This window comes from Panicum hallii, chromosome 9 (assembly GCF_002211085.1).
Source record: "Panicum hallii strain FIL2 chromosome 9, PHallii_v3.1, whole genome shotgun sequence".
Lineage (NCBI taxonomy): Eukaryota > Viridiplantae > Streptophyta > Magnoliopsida > Poales > Poaceae > Panicum > Panicum hallii.
Genome location: NC_038050.1, coordinates 16184864 through 16205301, shown reverse-complemented (window position 1 = coordinate 16205301; position 20438 = coordinate 16184864). Strand labels below are relative to the sequence as shown.

At 45.3% G+C, this 20438-nt stretch overlaps 1 long non-coding RNA gene across 1 annotated transcript; it reads left to right on the top strand.

Annotated features, from left to right (window-relative positions):
* Positions 1 to 1834: 1834 nt before the first annotated feature.
* Positions 1835 to 14869, top strand: LOC112877534. Its single transcript, XR_003225510.1, has 3 exons — positions 1835 to 1968; positions 14608 to 14660; positions 14746 to 14869. It is a non-coding gene; the product is annotated as an uncharacterized LOC112877534 (long non-coding RNA).
* The last annotated feature ends 5569 nt before the right edge of the window (positions 14870 to 20438 follow it).

Sequence of the window (20438 nt, the reverse complement as noted above, 5' to 3'; positions counted from 1 at the left end):
AGAACAACGAGGGGAGTGCGGGGAAGCTCACGATGCTCTTTGTACTTCGGGTGGAGAGAGGTTTTAGATGGCCGTCGACGGTGAGGGGCAGAGTTTGGGCAGCTCCAATGGTAGTCGGTGGTGGCACACCAATTCCCAGCAGGGGAGAGGGCATACTGTGTGGGAAAGGGCCTGCGAAGGAGGGTGCTTGGTGGAGGAATCGGGCAGCCACACTCCTTAGTCCCTACGTCCTCACCCTGTCCTCCACGAGCTCCTCGATGGTGAGGCTGGCGCAGTGGCTCACGCGGAGCTTGAGGATGTCGTCCGTCGGCGATCATGGAATCGTCGTCCTCCCTTGGCCAAGCTTCCTCGCGTGGCTTTGGGCGAGCTCCAGCACTACCCCACCTGGCCTTGCGCGACACTGCTGCGTAGTGGTGAGCCTCAGCTAGCGGGTCAAGCTCTAGCTGCTGCGGTGGAGGGATGTCAAGGTTGAGCCGCGCTCCGATGCCGGTGGGCAGTCCATCCATGGCACCTTGGACTCATCCGCGTGTCTGGCAGAGAAGCACGGTATGGGAGGAGAGGAGATGATGCAGAGGGAAGGATGGTAGAAACAAGGGTTTTTTTAATATGCTGGCCAGTGTGGTGCTATTATGGTATGCTACGCTCACGTGGCACGTTTAGGATCTAAAATAAATCTTTTTATATAGTATGAGATTTAATAGTGTATATTTTTTTTATAAATATATTTTTATTACATTATAAAGAATGAAAATTTTTTAAAACACTTCTTACCTAAATATTTCCCATACCTCTCCTGTAGGATCCATCTGGCAGATCGAAGGAGGACGAAAGTTTTTTAGGAGAAGAAAAAACACATCTTTCTAATATACTTGTGCCATTTTAAGGCTACTTTTTTCACCCGAGTTTTTCTACCTTTCCGCGTACCCACCTCCAATCCCGCCCGTCAATCGCGCGCTTCGCTCCTCGCTAATTCTCGTTAAACATGCGGAGTCGCAGACCTTCCTTCTCTATCTCACACCATCCCCCTCTCCCTATATGCATCTCCTTCCATCCGCGCCGCCCTGCCCAATCTTGTGACCGCTGACGGCGGAGGCAGAGGTAAGTTGTCCTTGCCTGTGGGACGTCGCCGCCGCCCGGGCCAATCCACCTGCGCATCCACCGCATCGACGCCCCCCAAGACACGTCCGTGATACCCAAGCTCCTTCCCGGACGAACCCCGCCGGATCCACCACCTCACTATCCGGAGCTCACACGCCACCTCTGAGGAGCCGAGCTGCAGTGGCTCCTTGCCGTCCCCAACCTTCTAGCCGGCTTCTCATTCCTTGACCTCGATGCTGTGATTGGCATGCACCCGAGCCCGTCATCGAATTTCAGCGCCGTGGAGCCGCTCCTCGCGGTTCTAGGTCCACGCCGGAAGGTAGGTGAGCTGGCCGCTGGTCTAATGTGATCGTTAATATGGCTCCGAGGGTGTTCGTTATAATCTTATCATTTAGAATTATTAAATAAAGTCTAATTATAAAACTAATTGCATAACTGCAGGGCTAATTCGCGAGACGAATCTAATGAGGTATATTAGTCCATGATTAGCGGATGATTACTGTAATATCACTGTGCAAATTATGGATTAATTAGGCTCATTAAATTTGTCTCGCGAATTAGCACCCATTTGTGCAAAAAGTTTTATAAACAGATTTTATTTAATATTTCTAAATAGCAAGATTCTCGTTTGATGTGATGGAGCTAAAGTTTAGCGGGTAGAAATGGTGCGGTAGCTTTTAATTAGCGAGTGCTTTGGTCGACCCAGGTGTGTCAGCAGCGAGCCGGGTTCGTCAAGAATGAGGAGCGGAGGACATGTGGGAGCAGAGCAGTAGCACAAGCTCGGCACCCAAACGATTACTCCCTCTACTCCGAGCTTGACAGTCTGTTCGTCAAGGTTGGCGTGCTTCTTTTGGATAGGATCGTGCATAGGTACATCAGTGCTTTCTACCGTCCTACTGATGTTGGCCTGTGCATATGTTTTTTTTCCTGCATTTTAACTTAACATCGCATACTTGCCTGGGAGACATCACTTATTTTCTCACTTTGTCTTTTAGTGTTAGATAATCTCTCAGCTAATATTTTGCCTTGTATTTCACTACACCAGAAGCCCTAATCTGAGACGCGCCCTAGGCAAAATGCTAGACGAGCAGGGGTCGCGTCCCGTATTACCGCGTCGCAGATTAAAAAGTAATCTGAGACGCGCCTAACACGCGTCTCAGATTACCAAAATGCAAGACGCGCCTCACTTACGGCGCATCTCGCCTTGGCTTCACACAGGCTTCCCTGAGAGCTAAATGCAAGACGCGCTCTAGGCTAGGCGCGTCTCGCATTAGTCAAAGATGAGAGACACGCCTCCCTTACGGCGCGTCTCGCCTTGGATTTAAACAGGCTTTCTTAGGAGCCAAATGCGAGACGTGCTCTAGGCTAGGCGGGTCTCGCATTAGTCACAGATGAGAGACGCGCCTCACTTACGGCGCGTCTCGCCTTGGCTTCACACAGGCGCCCCTGGGAGCCAAATGCGAGACGCGCTCTGGGCTAGGCGGGTCTCGCATTAGAAGCAGATGAGAGACGCGCCTCACTTACGGCACGTCTCGCCTTGGCTTCACACAGGCGCTCCTGGGAGCCAAATGAGAGTCGCGCCCTAAGCGAGGCGCGTCTTGCATGAGTCTACCCCCAACAGGGGCCTTTTTTTCCCCAGCTGCATCCTGAAACTAGCCAGCATTTGGCAGCTGCAATCAAATACCTGCAAAAGATTTCAATTTACAGAATTCACCGCAATCATCGCACGCATCCATACAATTCACACAGTGCGATACACACAAGCAAAGATAGTATTATATAACACATATACAATCAATTAGCCTCGTCCAAAACTCAAAACAAGACTCAACCTAACTCAAAACAACAATGATCGATAAGAACAATAGAATACATGCAAAGCAAGTCTCTCAATCTACCTCAATGTCGCCTGCCGTGGTATGATAAATGGAACTCCCCCTTTGGGTTGATCACCTCCATCGTGAGGAACCCCGCTAGCCTCTCTCGGATACCCTTCACGTTACCGAGCGTCGTATGATTGAAATAATCATCTTCGTCCTTCGAAATATAATTACAAGCAGTTAGAATATAAGATGAAGACAGATATATTTAATTAGAACACGTGAGAATTCTTACCGTGAAATCCGGTTCCGCTGCAACTAGAAGCATGTTGTGGCAAATATAGAACCCACATGAGTTACCCGAGGGTTGCCACGTGCACTACATGTCAAAGATAGATAGAAATTAGCATTTTGCGACACTTAGAACCAAGAAAATATCGTAATAGTAAAGCGATTTAGTTATAGTAGTTACCGTCCACGCGGTGTGATGTGTAAACGCAACTTGACGTTGCTCTTTGTATCCTTCTTCGGCCCTAAGATGCCTGGCAAGAGACCTAAACACAGACATCCGGATGTTAAATTAAAAATGATTGTGAAATGGGCAAATGACAAAAAACTAAAGCAAACAACAAACTTACTCGTCAAGGATTCAGATGACTAGAGAATAATCACGTATTTGAGGCTTTCCTGACTTATCTAATGGAATGCTCGAGTCAAGGTAGAAGACTTGTTTGCTCTTGACATTGATGATGAGTGTAACCTAATGGTTGCCTAGGTTGTACGGCACGACAATGTGCTCCTTGTCAGCATGTACTCGCATGCACTTCACCATGTACTCGATAAGAACAATAAAAGACATGGAAAGCAAGTCTCAATCTAGCTCAATGTCGTCTGCCGTGCTATGATAAATGGAACTCCCCCTTTGGGTTGATCACCTCCATCGTGAGGAACCCCGCTAGCCTCTCTTGGATACCCTTCACGTTACCAAGCGTCGTATGATTGAAATAATCATCTTCGTCCTTCGAAATATAATTACAAGTAGTTAGAATATAAGATGAAGACAGATATACTTAATTAGAACACTTGAGAATTCTTACCGTGAAATCCAGTTTCTCTGCAACTAGAAGCATGTTGTGGCAAACATAGAACCCACATGAGTTACCCGAGGGTTGCCGTGTGCACTACATGTCAAAGATAAATAGAAATTAGTATTTTGCGACACTTAGAACCAAGAAAACATCGTAATAGTAAAGCGATTTAGTTATAGTAGTTACCGTCCACGCGGTGTGAAGTGTAAACGCAACTTGACGTTGCTCTTTGTATCCTTCTTCGGCCCTAAGATGCCTGTCAAGAGACCTAAACACAGACATCCGGATGTTATATTACAAATGCTTCTGAAATGGGCAAATGATAAAATACTAAAGCAAACAACAAACTTACTCGTCAAGGATTGAGATGACTAGAGAATAATCACGTATCTGAGGCGCGCCCGACTCATCTGATGGAATGCTCGAGTCAAGGTAGAAGACTTGTTTGCTCTTGACATTGATGATGAGTGTAACCCAATGGTTGCCTGGATTGTACGGCACCACAATGTGCTCCTTGTCAGCCTGTACTCGCATGCACTTCACCATGTACCTAACCAAGTTGAAATGGAAACAAGCGGTTACATGTCTTAAATGGAAACAAGTGACTACATGTGGCTACAAGTTGAAATGAAAACAAGTTTAACTGTTGCATGTGCGTACCTGACCAAGCTATCTCTATCTAAATTCATTACTGTCACCGTCATCATCTGTGGGTCAATGTACCCACACTTCTTTCCGGTTCGACGCCTTGTCTCTTGTTGCATGTGCCTACACGATCCATATGAACTGAAATAGAAACGACTTAAATTGTTGAACGTATATCAAATGCATTGAAATGGAAACAAGTCTTAATTGACTTACAATGCAAAGCACCGAATGAGAGAAAGATCCAAAGCGTCGAGGTTGAAAAGGTCGAACAAATCGCAGAAGGCAACAATAAAGATGTTACCACTGCCCTCATGCTGCAGAAAGTGCCGCTCTTCGTATGACACAATGATTTCCTGGGCTTCATTGACATTGCGCATGTAGTAGTTGTGCAGGTCCACACAATATTGACCTGCTATCCGAAGCTCAGGGACACTAAGCAAGGACTTTCCAACCCTGTACTTTAGATTCTCAGAAGTGTAAGCCCCTGTAACCGGGTGTTTTATTCGCTCCACCTTTTTCTTACCCTCTGAGATCTCCCGCTTCATCGCCATCGGCCTACTCTGCTTCTTCCTCATAGGATTAGCCTTGCTTGGCTTCTTGGGAGCGGTAGCTGGCTCTGTCGGAACAGGTGGAGTGGGGTAATCTGAGGCTGAGTAGGGACAGGAGGATGCGGATCCGGTAACGCTTCCCATGTATCCGGCAGCTGTGGCCATGGCTCAGAAAACATCGGTGGCACTGCAAGACTCTGTGGCTGAGGTTCAGTGGTCGGTACTGAATTTGCATCTGCTGGATCAATATCAATACCAGCTCTCCGCCACTGAACCCTTCTCGCAACTGCATCCCGCAAAGTGGTCGTCATGTCATCTGGTGGCACATCCAGCTTGATATTCTTAGCAAACTCATGCAGTAAGTCAATCTTGACCACAGCACAATCAGCCCTGACCTGCAACAACAACAACAACAAAGCCTTTAAATCTCAAGCAAGTTATACAAACCAAAAGAAAAAAAATAAAAAGAAATAGGAGAAAAGAAAAGAGAGGCAAAGACCAATGCACTGACCTGGACACCTTCAAGCTGGGACATACCGGGATACACAAGCCCTTTCCCGACCTCCAATCGAGATGAATCTTCGACTAGCTGCACGAGAAGACTACATCGGGTCGGACGAGCCAAGCCATCTATTGTATCCGGCTCCACTGATGTAGGCACTGATGGCCTCTCTGTCCCTCTACTCTGAGAAGCACCCGCTGCAGTAGAAGCGAAGCTGTCCCTTCTCTCTTCACTCATCCTACTCCCCGGCAAATCAGGGAATGACAATCCCTGAGACTCGAAGATGGTCTTCAGCTCTCCAAACATCTCCATCTTCACCTGCTTTTTGATCTCATCTATGTCAACCTTTGATGAGGAGTCTCGAGTCCGCTTCCGGTATCTGCCTTTGTGTTCAGGGAACCTCTCCTTCCAGGTCAACTGACTGGAAACACCACGGACACGACCCCGTTGCTCACGGGTTCCCAAAGCCCTGGTGAGCGCGTCAAACTCCCTCACTCCTTCATTTGAACCTTGGCTGCTCTCCATCAAAGCCCTTTGAGCAACTTCCTCAGCGCTCGTGCTGTAGAAATTGATATTGCCATCCTCCGTGAGCTTTGACCTAGCACGCATAAATGGTGCCAGCCGTCCCTCAAACGATTCATAGGGATTCTCAATGCCCCTCTCTGCCAGCATCTCATCCTCCTGCTCCCACTTGCGTTGCTTTCCAGCATATCCCGCTGAGCCAAGGTGGTGGTCAAGCTCGTTTCGCGCTCGGAGATCCCGAAAATACTCACTTGACTGTTGGAACTCAGGAGTATTCCACTTTTGAACAAGCTCGTCCCAGGCTTCTTTGGTCAACTCCGCATACTTGTCAAAAGGGTTCTCTTTCTTCTTCCAACACTTTAAAAGCCTGCACGACAAAACAATAAATCTGCATAAGTGACAGTAGATAATGAAAAAATGTTAGTAAATGACAATAGTAAGTGACAACACTTTACTTGTTCTTGTAGCTCCTCCAGGCTTTAGAGATGATCTTCATAGCATGCTTCGTAGCCTTATCGTGCAACTCTATCGGATATTCAACATAGGGTTGAATATCGTTTTCGAAGATTCTCTTTTTGTCGTCCCAAGACAAGTCATCGAAATGTTCCAAGGTGAGTGGCACCATTTGCCGGGCAGCGAGGCCACAAACCCGTCCTAATCTCATCAAGATTGACGGGTCTTCGGGTGCTGCCTCAGAATTGACCCGGCCACAACTTTTCACATCTGATGGCCACGTTGTCTGTGACCTTTTCTTTCTACCAGCACCACACGTGCTAGCTCCTGACTGTGACCGTGACGGCCGTCTTGATGATGCTCTGTCATCTGTAGGTTGCTTCACACTATCCTCACCGCCCCTGCAGCTTGCTGCACACTGTCCGGACCACTGGACATCGTGCTACACGAGAAAGAAAAAAAATCAGATACAACCATAGAGTAACCGCTCCGAATCAGATACAACCATAGAGTAACCGCATGAATCCCATACCTAGGCCTAGACATGCTTAATGCTTTAGTGATACATATTCTCGCAAAGTAATCTCCATTTTTTGAAATATATGACTTAATCTTTGGTCATTAACCGCTCTTTTTTTTTAATTTGGCTAGGTTGGTCTCTTTTTGCTCTTGATAATTTGATTTGTTTTTGAATTCTGTGTATCAAAACATATTGTTGCTGCCTCGCTGGTTAAGTTGATTTAACATAAATATGATCTTGTCCTGCAACCACAAGAAGCTACAATGCCTGGAGCAGTTTGCACATTATGTGTGTCCATGGAAGATGTTTCTTGCCTCATACATCCATATACAGGATATGAACACTGACTAATTAGAAAGGGGGAAAGCTCACCTACGGCGGCAGTGGACGACGCTACGGTGGCTTGGGGCGGCGCCGCGGGGCCGGGGATGACGATGCGACGGCTCGGGGAAGGCTCGACGGCGGCGGCACTCGCGGGGATGGGAGCTCGGGCCCGGGGGGCGCCGAGAGCGCGGAGCGGCGCTGCGGGGCCAGGGACGACGGCCGCGAGGGAGTGACGGTGTGGCTCAAGGACGACGGGCGGCGCGAGAGGACGGCGGCGGCGGGGAGCAGAGAACGGGTGTGAAAATTTGGCGATTCGACGACGGGCGGCGCGAGAGGACGGCGGTTTCGATTTGAAAATTTGACCTAAGTCCCAAGAAGGCCGAGGGGCGCGTTCTAAATGCGCGACGTGCTTACCTAAGGCGCGTCGCGCATCTCCATGCGCGACACGCGTTACCTACGGCTCGTCGCGCATTGTGATATGCGCGACGCGCCGTAGGTAACGCGCGTCTCGCCTTTGATGCCCCCGAGCTGGTTGCCTGATCAGGCGCGCGTGGGGAGGGGATTTTGTCCCACCTCGCCAACGCAAGGCGAGTGCGTCCAGCTTATAAGCTTGGGCAGTCCTTGCCGTTTCGAAATTACGATACATGTACCTTTGAGCCGCTATTTCGTCTCTTTGCCCATGCTGGCGGTGTGGGTCTGGGCCCCGAGGGCTCCCTGCGGGTCGAACCCGTTCAATCTGTTCATGGTACCCTGCGGGTTGAGCCCGGTGGCCCCGGACCCCAACCACCCCCGGGAAACTTTTTTTTGTTTTCTCTTTTTAGGCACAAGTGTTTTTTACATCATGGACCCCAGGGTCCCTGGGTTCCGCCCGGACACCCTAGGTTTTGCCCGGACCCCCTTAGAATAGGAAAAATAATTGCAGATATGCCCCTGCCATGGGGAATGCGCGACGCGCGTTACCTACGGCTCGTCGCGCATTGTTATATGAGCGACGCGCCGTAGGTAACGCGAGTCTCGCCTTTCATGCCCCCGTGCTGGTTGCCTGTATTTGTTCAGTTCCAGAACTGAATGGTTCAGTTCTGGAACTGAAAATTCAGTTACAGAACTGAATTCGTATTTCACAAATATTCACACATTATCATATCTCACAAAGGCACAATTAAAGTCACACAATTAGCATATTTCACAAAGGAACAATTAATTCCCATACTTGACAAAGGAACAATTAATATACATTGTGTGCCCAATTATTTTGCTACTTTCCGTTGTTCCCTTGGTTTTTTGAAATTCTTGACTTTTTCTTTATGGTCGTTGCGCAAGTAGGGAGTTTCGTTGGCCAATGGTATTCTTGGCTTGATCATTGAGGTGGCGAAAGGAGGTATCTCATCAAACTGATCAAACTCTTCCTCCTCGACCGCATTCTCAACACCGACGATTCGCCGTTTTCTAGGTATAACCACCTTGAGTCTTTTGTTTGTTGTGTCAGAAACATAGAACACTTGAGCCACATGTTGTGCGAGGATGAAAGGGTCCGTCTTGTATCCATGACGGCTAAGATCAACACTAATGAACCCGTACTTGTCTTTTTGTACACCTCTATTTGCATCAACCCAATTGCAACGGAAAAGAGCAATTTTAAAACCATGAAAGTCAAGCTCCCATATCTCTTGTATTTGACCATAGTACGCGGTTTTGTCCTCTCCGTTAACATCGTAAGCATCAACACGTACACCACTATTCTGATACATGCTTTTCTTATCTTGTCGTTCGGTGTAGAACGTGTATTCATTTATGTCATACCCTTGGTATGTCATAACGGTGAATATAGGACCAAGAGCCAACTTTTTGAGTTGTTCACTTATAGGAATATCTGATCGTGAAATTCGATTCCGGAGCCAACCACAGAATTTGTTCATATGTTCCTTTGCTAACCATGATTCACTGTGTAGAGGATTATCTCTAAGCAACAGCTCCTTGTGCTCATCAAAGTACTCAGACACAATGTCCATTTGTTGCAACACGTGGAAATGAGCCCTATGAAATAAATCTCGATCTGGAATTATAGCCTTCTTCCCGATCGTCCCCGTGCCTGTGAGCCTCCCCTCATGACAAGACTTGGAAACAACGACCGGGTTACTCGGGTCAGCGTAGTTTAGGGCCCACTCAATGGCTTCCTCTGTACAATATCCTTGTACCATGCTGCACTCGGGGAAAGCTCGATTTCTTACTAGTGACTTCAAGATGCCGTTGAATCTCTCGTACGCATACATCTAGTGAAAGAACACAGTACCAAGTAGCTTTATCTCCTTGATAAGATGGCCCGTGAAATGAAGGCTGATATCGAAAAAGGCAGGTGGAAAATACATCTCAAGAATGCACAAAGTTTCATAGTGCTTCTTTTCCAATGACTCAAGATCTTCTTCACTTAGAACCTTTTGACCAATTGCATTAAAGAAAAAGCAAAGGTTCATAATAGCCTCCCGAACATTGACCGGTAGGATATTCCGAATTCCTACGGCAATCATCTGCGTCAGCAATACATGGTAATCATGAGACTTTATGCCGGGAGATAGCTTTAGATCAGGCATTGATACAAGCTTCGAGACGTTGGTTGAGTAGCTAGTTGGAACTTTCACACTTTTCAAGAACTCGCAAAACTCCTTCTTCTCATTCTTTGAAAGGGTGATGCATGATGTGGCCAGCTCCATTCCTTTAACGGAGTCATCATTGAGCCACAACTCTTCTCTAATTTTCATTTTCTTTAGATCAGCTCGTGCATGTGCGTGATCTTTCGTTTTTCCGTCCATGTTAAGCAATGTGCCGAGAAGGCTCTCACAGACATTCTTCTCCACGTGCATCACATCAATAGAATGACGGACGTCTAAGTCCTTCCAATACGGTAGCTCCCAGAAAATCGACTGCTTCTTCCACATGTCATCTTCTTCAACAACGACCTTCTTGCCCTTCTTGCCTTTCTTCGCTCCTTTCCGCTTACCGAGGACAACATGGACATTCTTAACCATTTCATAGACATCATGACCTGAGAAATGCGGTGGAGGACGCCTCTTCTCGGCCTTACCGTTGAAGTGATCACACATGTTCCGGAACGGGTGTTTCATTCCAAGGTAGCGTCTATGTCCCATGTACACTATTTTTTTTGACTTACTCAAGTACTCAGAGTCTGTCTCTCTCAAACAATGTGGGCACCCGCAACCTACTTTCTTGCTCTGTCCGGACAAGTTCCGTGCCGCTGGAGAGTCACTGATAGTCGCGAACAAAATGGCTCGAAGCTGAAAGTACTCACTCTTGTACTCATCCCAGACCTCCACTCCTTTACACCACAGCAACTTCAGATCGTCAACCAAAGGACTGAAATAAGTGTCGATGTCATTCCCAGGTTGATGTGGCCCCGGTATCAAGCCCGACAGCATAATGTACTTCCATTTGTTACACAACCAAGGCGGAAGGTTGTATATCGTCAGAACAATTGGCCAGGTGCTATGTGTGCTATTGTTCATGAATGGGTTCATGCCATCTGTACTCATTGCAATCCTAATATTCCTCGGATCTTCCGCAAATTTAGGATATCGCAAATCTATGTTCCGCCATTGTGTGGCATCAGCAGGATGTCTTATCAACCCGTCCACCTTATGCTTCTCCTTGTGCCATCGCAACAATTCTGACTCCTTTTTGTTTGCAAACCAGCGCACCAATCGTGGAACAATTGGAAAGTACCAAAACACCTTTTTAGGTCCGCCCTTTGTTCTGTTGCAGTCCTCATCATCACCACCATCTTTTCTACGGTTGAATCGATCGAGTCCACAAACAGGGCACTTCTAAAGGTCCTGATAATTCGAGCCACGATAGAGAATGCAATCATTCTTGCATGCATGGATTTTTTCCACCTCCAATCCCAACGGGCAAATAATCTGTTTGGCCTCATAAACGGTCTCAGGGATGGTGTTGCCTTGTGGAAGCATGTCCTTAAGGAGTGCTAACAACTCCTTGAAACTGCCATCACTCCATCCGTGGATTGCTTTCAACTGGAAGAGCTTCACCATTGCAAATAGCCTAGAGTATTTTAATCCACAACCAGGATAGAAAGGTTTCTTAGAGTCTTCGATCATCCTCTTGTACTTTCCGAATTCGCCTCCTTTGAACTCATCGTCGCCGTGTCTCTCAGCATTGCAAACCATCTTCTCTATGTTATCACAGACATGAAAAGTCATATTAGTACGACCTTATTATACTAATTGTAAGCTTTATTATGGGGCCGGGTTTGATTAGTACCCGTTCCATGATGTCGGCATTGCTCAACCCTAATATATCCGCCTCGTCCACATCGTCGTCCTCTTCTTCGACAACGCTATGGACCTCCCTCTCCACATAGGAATCCCTACTCTCTGCTTCATTAAGTCCTTCTTCACCGTGTTTATTCCAACATCGATAATCCTCCATGAATCCACGTTTGATCAAGTGTGATTTCAACACGTGCTCTTGAAGATATCGCTTCTCATTTTTGCAATTTTTGCATGGGCAATAAAGATATTGTATACCATTGTCCACCATATCTTTCTTCGCGTTCTTAATGAAGGCTTGAACACCATCCATAAACTCCTTGCAAAGGCGTGGACCATACATCCAACGCCGATACGACATCTATATAGAATATGAAATCAAAACGTTAGGATTCTCATAGTTTGAGGCCATGCACAACTAGTGTTTAAGTTCAAATATTGTTAGATGGCAAATGACATGATATCATGTGCTAGAAAAAATATTTTAAGATTTTCATCTTTACTTTTCATGCTATATGATTTATCTCGGATTAATTTAGTATTAGATGCTCTTAACGTCTGAAGACAATCATTAAAAAATCTTGGTGTATTTTCGAACATAAGTTATAATGCCCTATTCTAGCCATAAAAGTTTGAATTTAGAACTTAATTATTACATGGTGAACCAAAAGGAAAATTCAAACATTTTCGAAAGTCAATCGAACCAAAATTTTATTCCAAGGCTAAATGGACAAAGAAAGCTAATTAAGGCAGTAGAATGAGTTTTCTAACTCTACTTATAGCACTGCAGTAAAGTACCAAAATATGTACAGTTGTGATGGACGAGAAACACATTAAGTTGGGATGGATGCGGCGGCGGCCTCGCTCAAGTGGCTCAAGTAGGCAGCGACATCTGCCTGGCAGGACGCACACACTGGTTGGGGTGAATTCGTTTGGAAAACGGGAGGGAAACAATCGTATAGTAGTAATAGCTAGACTTGACTTGGGCATAAAAGGCCCCGCTCGGCTCAAGTACGACGATCATTTAGATCTAGAGTTGCGCTAAATTTTATTGGCCCAAAAGAATCGATATCATGTCGGAGGTACCTTGCCACTGCCACCGCGACACACGACAGCAAGAAGAGGCTCGATCGTGCTCCAGCCGCCCGCCACGACACGCTCCCCACGAGATCTCCACCGCCCGCCGCGGCAGATCCACCCAGCCGCACATCTGCCAGCACCACTTTCCCCAGTTCCACCCAGCCGCACCACCAAAGTATCAGACTGCAAGTTCGGACAGCTTGTTCGGACCTCCAGCCCCCAGGCGGGTCTTGTCTGAGGTGGGAACAAATGCAAGATGCGCCGCATTATCTGAGACGCGCCATCCAGTGGCGCGTCTGCCATCCGCATGATCTGAGATGAGCCATCCAGTGGCGAGTCTCCCATTTGTAAAGCGATCTGAGACGCGCCATCCAGTGGCGCGTCTCCCATCCTCATGATCTGAGACGAGCCATCCAGTGGCGTGTCTCCCATTTGTAAAGCGAGACGCGTCCCGGCTATTTAACGAAAGAAATATAGTCGCGAGATGTACTGCTGAACGAGATGAGCACGGCTGAAATCCCCCTCCCCAGCGTCCCGGAGACCGAGGACCTCGCCACCACCAAAATCCCCCTCCCCAGCGTGCCGGAGACCGCGGCGCTCGGCATCACCCTCCTCGGCGCATCCTCCGAGACCGCCGCGCTCCCGGAGTGCACCGCTTCGGAGATCATGGCGGTCGCCACCGGCAGATCTGCGGCGCCTCCTCCAGCGGGTTTCTCCACCACCAGCCGCAGATCTGCGACACGGGGACCACAACGCCCTTCACCACCAACATCTCCCGCGCATAAGGATCGGGTACCCCCCATTGTTGAATGTATTTGTTGGAATCGTCGCATTCTGTCTGAATCTGCATCAGCAAACCCACGAAACCCACGGAGGAAGCTTCTCTTTGTTTGCTTTAGTGGTAGTACTCTATCGATTTCTATTGTCTCACGAAACCCACGAAACACGAGCTGGTCCAGGATGAAATTTCCGAGCTGGTCGAAGCTGTTTAGCTGCTTCGGCGACTGCCTCCCCTGCAGCGACTGTTCAGCCAACGTCACCCTAAACTGCTGTGGCTCGGGGAACAACAACGTTTACAGGGGGCAGGACGATGATTCAGCTCGCGAAGCTGCTAGCGCTCGTAAGCCAGCGCCATTGCCTGATTTAATATCTATGTAATAATTAATATCGATGTAATAATAATTGTTGGATTTAGCTAGACATTGTAACGTATTGTGAGATTATTTGCATTTGAACATTGTAATGTATTGCTGGATTGACTCCATGTAATGTAATGTATTGTACGCTACAGACGCCCCCCCCCCCGCGCCCCCCCGCCCCCCCCTTGGGGGGCCCTGGATCAATGCGAGACGCGCCTTACTAAGGCTCGTCTCGCGTTACTATGCGAGACGCGCCTTACTAAGGCTCGTCTCGTATTACTTTCTGTGGCTTTATAATGAGACAAGCCCTCCCACGGCGCGTCTCGCATTGAGGTGGGAATAAATGCGAGACGTGCCATGTTAAGGCGCATCTCAGATCTCAAAATGATCGGAGACGTGCCCTCCCACGGCGCGTCTCGCATTTGTCTCTTACCCTCCCCCACCCCACGCAGCACCGCGCCCGCATTTTTAGCGCGTCTTTCTTAGTATAATCTGAGACGTGCCCTTAGAGGCTTGTCTCAGATTGCTTGCTCCTATTTGCTGTTTTGGCGTAGTGTTTGTTGTTAGGTGCATCGAGTCGAGCAAGGGTTAGATTATCAAAGGCAGATGTTTCTGTCAAGGTTAGTGATGCATTTATGGGTTGTGTGAACAGTTGTTTGAAATCTCTTTTTCCGGATGTGTCATAATCAATTATGAAATGATCAGATTCAACATCAAGGAGCCGAATAACTGATGATGGTTGATTCGCAGAACTAAAGTCCCGGTTAGCTTTCTAGCATGTTTCTCTGATTCACTATTTTTTACTTTTAGATCCTGCATGTGGATTAATCTCATGCGTTCTGATAACGATCCTTGTCCCTAGGCTGAGGAAACTAGACATGGGCAGGTCATTCTTGTACCCAACTGGTGCCACACTAGGCTTTCATTTATCATAGTGCTTGGAGTATATTATGGAGGATACAATCTTATATTGTCTAATTAGTCTTGTAATTGAGGTATCTTTGGTTGTGTCTGAAATAGCCATGTCACGCACTCACGCTGAGGGACAGTTAAGAACTACTTATGCCTTGCTGCTTGTAATAACAAAAAGTAAGCTTATTACTCCGGAATTGATTTGCAAAATATCTACAGGATTCAGAAGCACTATGATGAGGACATCATTCTCCCCTTCTTGGCTGCAAACCGTCCTCGGTTTGACGTTACGAGTGTTGTTCAGTAATGGAGTCTTTTCAAGTTCTTTCAAATATAATCCTGAAACTTCCAATAAAATACAAGGCAGCAAGATTTGCTCCCCTTCTTGAAAATAGACCTGCAACATGTTATCAATAGCAAAGAAACTCGATATGGTATAAGTAGTTTCAATGCAAGTCATTTGCTGATCGCTTTGAGGCACTCTTAAAGGAGGTTTCAAATCTAAATAAATATACACCCGACGCACCATGTACTCTCCACGAGTGTTATATTTTCCAATTCCATAGAATGAACAATGATCAAAACATGGCGAAATGCAATTCTGAAATAATTTCTTCTCTAAACAATCTAGATTGCAAAGAATATCAAACTCAATGTAACCCAAAGTATTCAAACATGATATGAGTTTCAGCTCTTCGTTCTCATTATTAACGCAACGAACATGAGGAAAAGCAACATGTTCATCATTCAAATCAGAATGCACATGTCCATGTACTAGTTGTGTGGTAGATTTGAGTGAAGTATGATCACACAACTCCTCTTTATCACAAGGATCAACAAACAAATCACCATGTAACAAAGGCAAATCAGCAATGATTTCCACTATTTGATGTTCTCTAGTAGCATGATAAGTGGACAATTACGTTTGATCTTGATGGCACTCACCTCTAGTATCTGAAACACTCCATACATTACCTATATGAGCCTCCTTAGGAAAGGATGGCAGAAGAAGCTTGTCTTCTTGATTATCCATTGATGCACATGGCAGCTCATCTCCCGAGTTGGAGATGGGCCCAATTTCCTGCAAATTGTTAAAACCATACACAGAAATAAAAGGAATCTCCTCTGCTGAAAGCACTTCTTCATTGCAAGTATGCAAGGCTAACAAAATCTCATTTTCAGCAGTGCAAGCTAATTTTAACAATTGAGTCAAGGAAGTGTATGTTTCATGAACAAGAATATCATAGATTTCTTTGTTCAGCCCTCTCAAAAATCTATTTTCAATAGCATCTTCGCATTCTATCAAACCACATTGCAACATGAGAATCTGGAGATCTAAGTAGTATGTTTCAACGGTGTTACTACCTTGTTTCAAACTTTGTAGCTTAGCAAGCAAATGATTAGCATAATATTCAGGAACAAAGTACTCTCTCAAAATAGTTTTCAACGCATTCCATGTTTTAGGTACCTTATCATGTCTACACAAGCGTTTCCAAACAGCCAAAGCATAATCAATAAGAACTCCACCAGCAGCTAGAATTTTTTGCTCTTCTGACAAATCGTGTTTGCGAAATTCTAAATGTACTGCTAGTTCCCATTTAACATATCCTTTAGGATCAAACTTACCATCATATAGCGGCAAGTGTTGAATGACATTCTGAATCTGAAGGTGTAGTTCCGTTAGCTCAAAAATCACCGTATCACCTGCCATGATTAGTGGAAAACAAGAAACACAAAAATAATATGTATCCTCCTGTCAACTAATAGGATGTGTTGGTTGTAAAACTCTCAAACTCAACTTGTATAAAACAAGCTCTTACAAGTTCTTACGAAGCCAAAACAGGACAGGTCGGCAACCAACAAGTCAAGCACCTGGAAAGAAGTGTATCGGTACTGCAGCAACAAAACCTATCAAGCCATAGTCGGATATGTGGAGCTGTAGGTGGGCTAAAAAAACACAAGGAAATACTAGCACCACATTAGTCACAAAAGCAAGCTCAGTAATCGTTCAACGGCGGGAGTGTGCTGGTCCTAACCTAGACCGTGCTAGAGGCGCGAGCCTGGACACAAAGGAAAGTCACAACACACCTTCAGAATCAAAACAGAAACACAAAGAACAGCCCCTTTCTTTTTCCTTTTCTCTTCTTCTTTTTTTTCTTTCGTTTCTTTTTCTTCTTTTGTTTTTTTTTCTTCTCTTTTCTTTTCAGGGGAATAAAATCTTTTGTTTGACAACCAAAACAAAAAGATTACTGCATACAACCTCTACCAACTCAGAATGACAAATCTTGTTTCAGACAACCAGACGCACAAATCTCCAAGTCGATTCTGGAGTGCTGAGATGAAGTTTGTGACCAAGGTCAGATCCGTTGGAAAGAGCATGAGTTGAGCTCTCTAGATTGTCTTAAAACTCCCAAATCGGATACTGAACACAAAAACTATAGCAGTTTTCTTCCCGGGCTGAATTGAAACTCCGAAACAAAATTTGGTGACAAGAACTCGAAACTCTAAAGGACTACAACTAAGACCAGCAACTCGACATAACCGATGCAACCAAAAACTCAACAAGCCCTAACTAAGCAGTACCAGTAAAGGCTCAAAAGGGTCTATAGGATTGCGGTGGGGGAAAAACAATTCTACTATTTTTGGCTTTTTCTGGACTGTAGGAAAATAAAAATAGCAAAGGATTGGAAGTCTCTCACCGAACAATCTTGCTCTGATACCAACTGATGCGAACCCGTTAGAGTTTGTTCCCAATCTTTCGGTGAGAGGGGATGGATAACTCGATTGGTGGATGGAGACGACGTTCACGGCCCGACTACAGCCTTCCAAGGATGCTGCGCCTTAGCAACCGATACACCACCTCCAATGGCTGCTGCGATCTTGTGGAGCGCAACACCCGGCCACTAGGGCACTCGTCCTGCAAGCAATCGAAGAACAAGCAAGAACAAGTAGAACAAGCAACTCAATTGCAAATATGGAGATAAGAACCAATCTAAAATCACAAAGGTGGGATTCTGAATCGAGTAGAACGGATGGTCTAGCCGACACATGCGTCTACAAGCAAGTAGCAATGGCTAAACTTTCAACAAAACAAAACCCAATCTGTTCGTGGTGGCTATGGAGGTATATGAGAGGGTAGAGGATGGCCAGGACGTGGTGGAGGTCATCCCTAAACCCTAGGATGCGCCCCTATTGGGCCCCAATTGATACACGCCCCATCAGGCCAAAATCAGGTGACGCAGCACCGTGGACAGAAAAGGTCTTTATAGTAAATCAACGATTGTGGCCGCCTCGGAGAAGATATGGACATGAGTCCAGATCCATATGAAAGTAGACTTTATAAGCTTTCCGCGAAGTCCAAGAACTCCCCAATTGGAGTCCGTATGAAGTCGTGGCAGCCGTTACAACTTGGTTCTGTCCTCCAGTCCGAATCCAATATGCAAAACGTGTTGGATTTGGACTCTTCCTTTCCTTGCACCAAAAGTGAAGTGGTGGCCTGGTGGAGAACATTGGGAAGACTTGGGCTTGGTCCTCAATCTATTTCTTTGGTCCTCCATGTTTTCCATGTAATTTCCACACACGGCTTTATCCGGTTAAGTAATTCTGAAAACGAGAATGCACAGAAATCATCATGCAGCATTAATTGTTCAAATGTATCAAATTTAATCTTAATATGGAGTTGATTCACCTTTGGACAAGAAGGCACTAATATGGTCGTATCCATGCTAGTGATGTCCTCATCACACTAATCATTGTTTCTCTAGCAGGGATGACTAGGCTGTTGCAACTACACTCTCTTTTCTAGAGAAGGATGGTGTTACAAGGGAGGTACATGTTGATATTTTCTGGATGTGCTACATTATCAGCAATGGTCTGCAAGTTAAGCGTGTGTGAGTTTAAACATATGCTCTGAAGGCATCGTTTTTTTTAATACATGATGCAGGAGAGTTCAATATTAACGTTGAGTGCAACCATGCTACTTTATCTGGACATAGGTAAGTTTTTTTTTTGCTTGCCTAACTTCTCTGTTGTATAATAATAGTACCATAACTGCACTCAGGACATGCAGCTGCCATCATCAGCGGATTATAGGCTGCTTGGAAATATTGATGCAAACACTTAAAAATCAGAATGCATATACTCCTGTTTTCTGAGGAAAATGTGTAGGTTGCTGGAGTGAGATATCTTCCTGAATCTTTGTCAAAATTCTTTATATCCATAATAGGTTAAAACAGACCTATTTTTCGCTGCTACTCTAAAAAAAGAACTACATGCTCCTCTGTGAGAAAAAATGGGGTGAAGTTTGAGCGGTACAAGATTCCTATATATGTTGCCACAACTTTCACGTCTGTCCAAATTATAGAAGGTGGTATTTTAGTTCCAAACTGGAAAAGGATTATAGTTAATGTTTAAAATGTTCATACTTCCAACTAGGTACAAGCACCGGAACAATTTATGTTTTGAGTTCAACGTGCATTCCAACTAGAAATATGAATTCGTGCTAATGAAATTCTACTCAAACATGAAGTATGTCTGACAACATTTTGATTTGTTCACCATGCAGTATGCTTTGGAAGCTCTAACTGATTTGCCTTGTGGAGACACTAGAAAAGGAACTCATTGTTAGGTGCTCTATCTGCAACAACAGTGTTCCATATTTAAAGCTATTTGACATATGTGCTTCTTTGCTTATCTACATTATTTAGTTGGTTAGCCTGTGTGAGTTAAAACTGAATTTGTTCCTCTGCGTTACTTAGTTAGCCTATTTGTGTTAAAATTCAATCTGTTCCTCTGCATTATTCAGTGGACCCTGATCTGATGCATTTGGGCACGGCATTATGTGAAAAACAGAGAATATCTTATTGTGGTTTCCGGAGTCTGATCAGCCTGGAGTCACCGTGAGCATTTATGAATACCTTCTGAAGTAACGACCTAGCTTCTGATTCCTTCCATCTGAAATTTGTTATTTCTTTGACCTATCAGAAATTTATGAGAAGTCTGAGAATGGTATGATGAATTCTTTGAAGACAAGGGTGCATGGGCTGGAGATGGTTTTGGACGAGATCTATTGTTATTTGACCTTTTGTTCGAGAAGGACGTCAAACAGGAGCCTCACTTGGCCATTTAGGTAGTTGTATAGTACAGTGTCATATATGAATAAGCATCTGTGAAAATGATCTCATAAAAGATGTGCCATGAAAATGCTGCACTTCATAAATGAATTCAATTGAAGTATTTGTATTGAATAATATTTTTGTATTGAAGATAGTTGAGTCTTGAGGTTGCAGAAATTCAACATCTATATTTCTGTGGTTATTGGGGCTTGACTTTTGTTTTTGGTATTGAATAACTTAATGCGTGTGATATTAATTGTAGTTAGTTAGTACACCAAGTTATCGAAAGACAGGTCAATATTGCCCTACACCAAGTTAGTTAGTACACTATACTTTTCATCGAAAAAAAGTTAGTCCAGCATCCTTATCCGT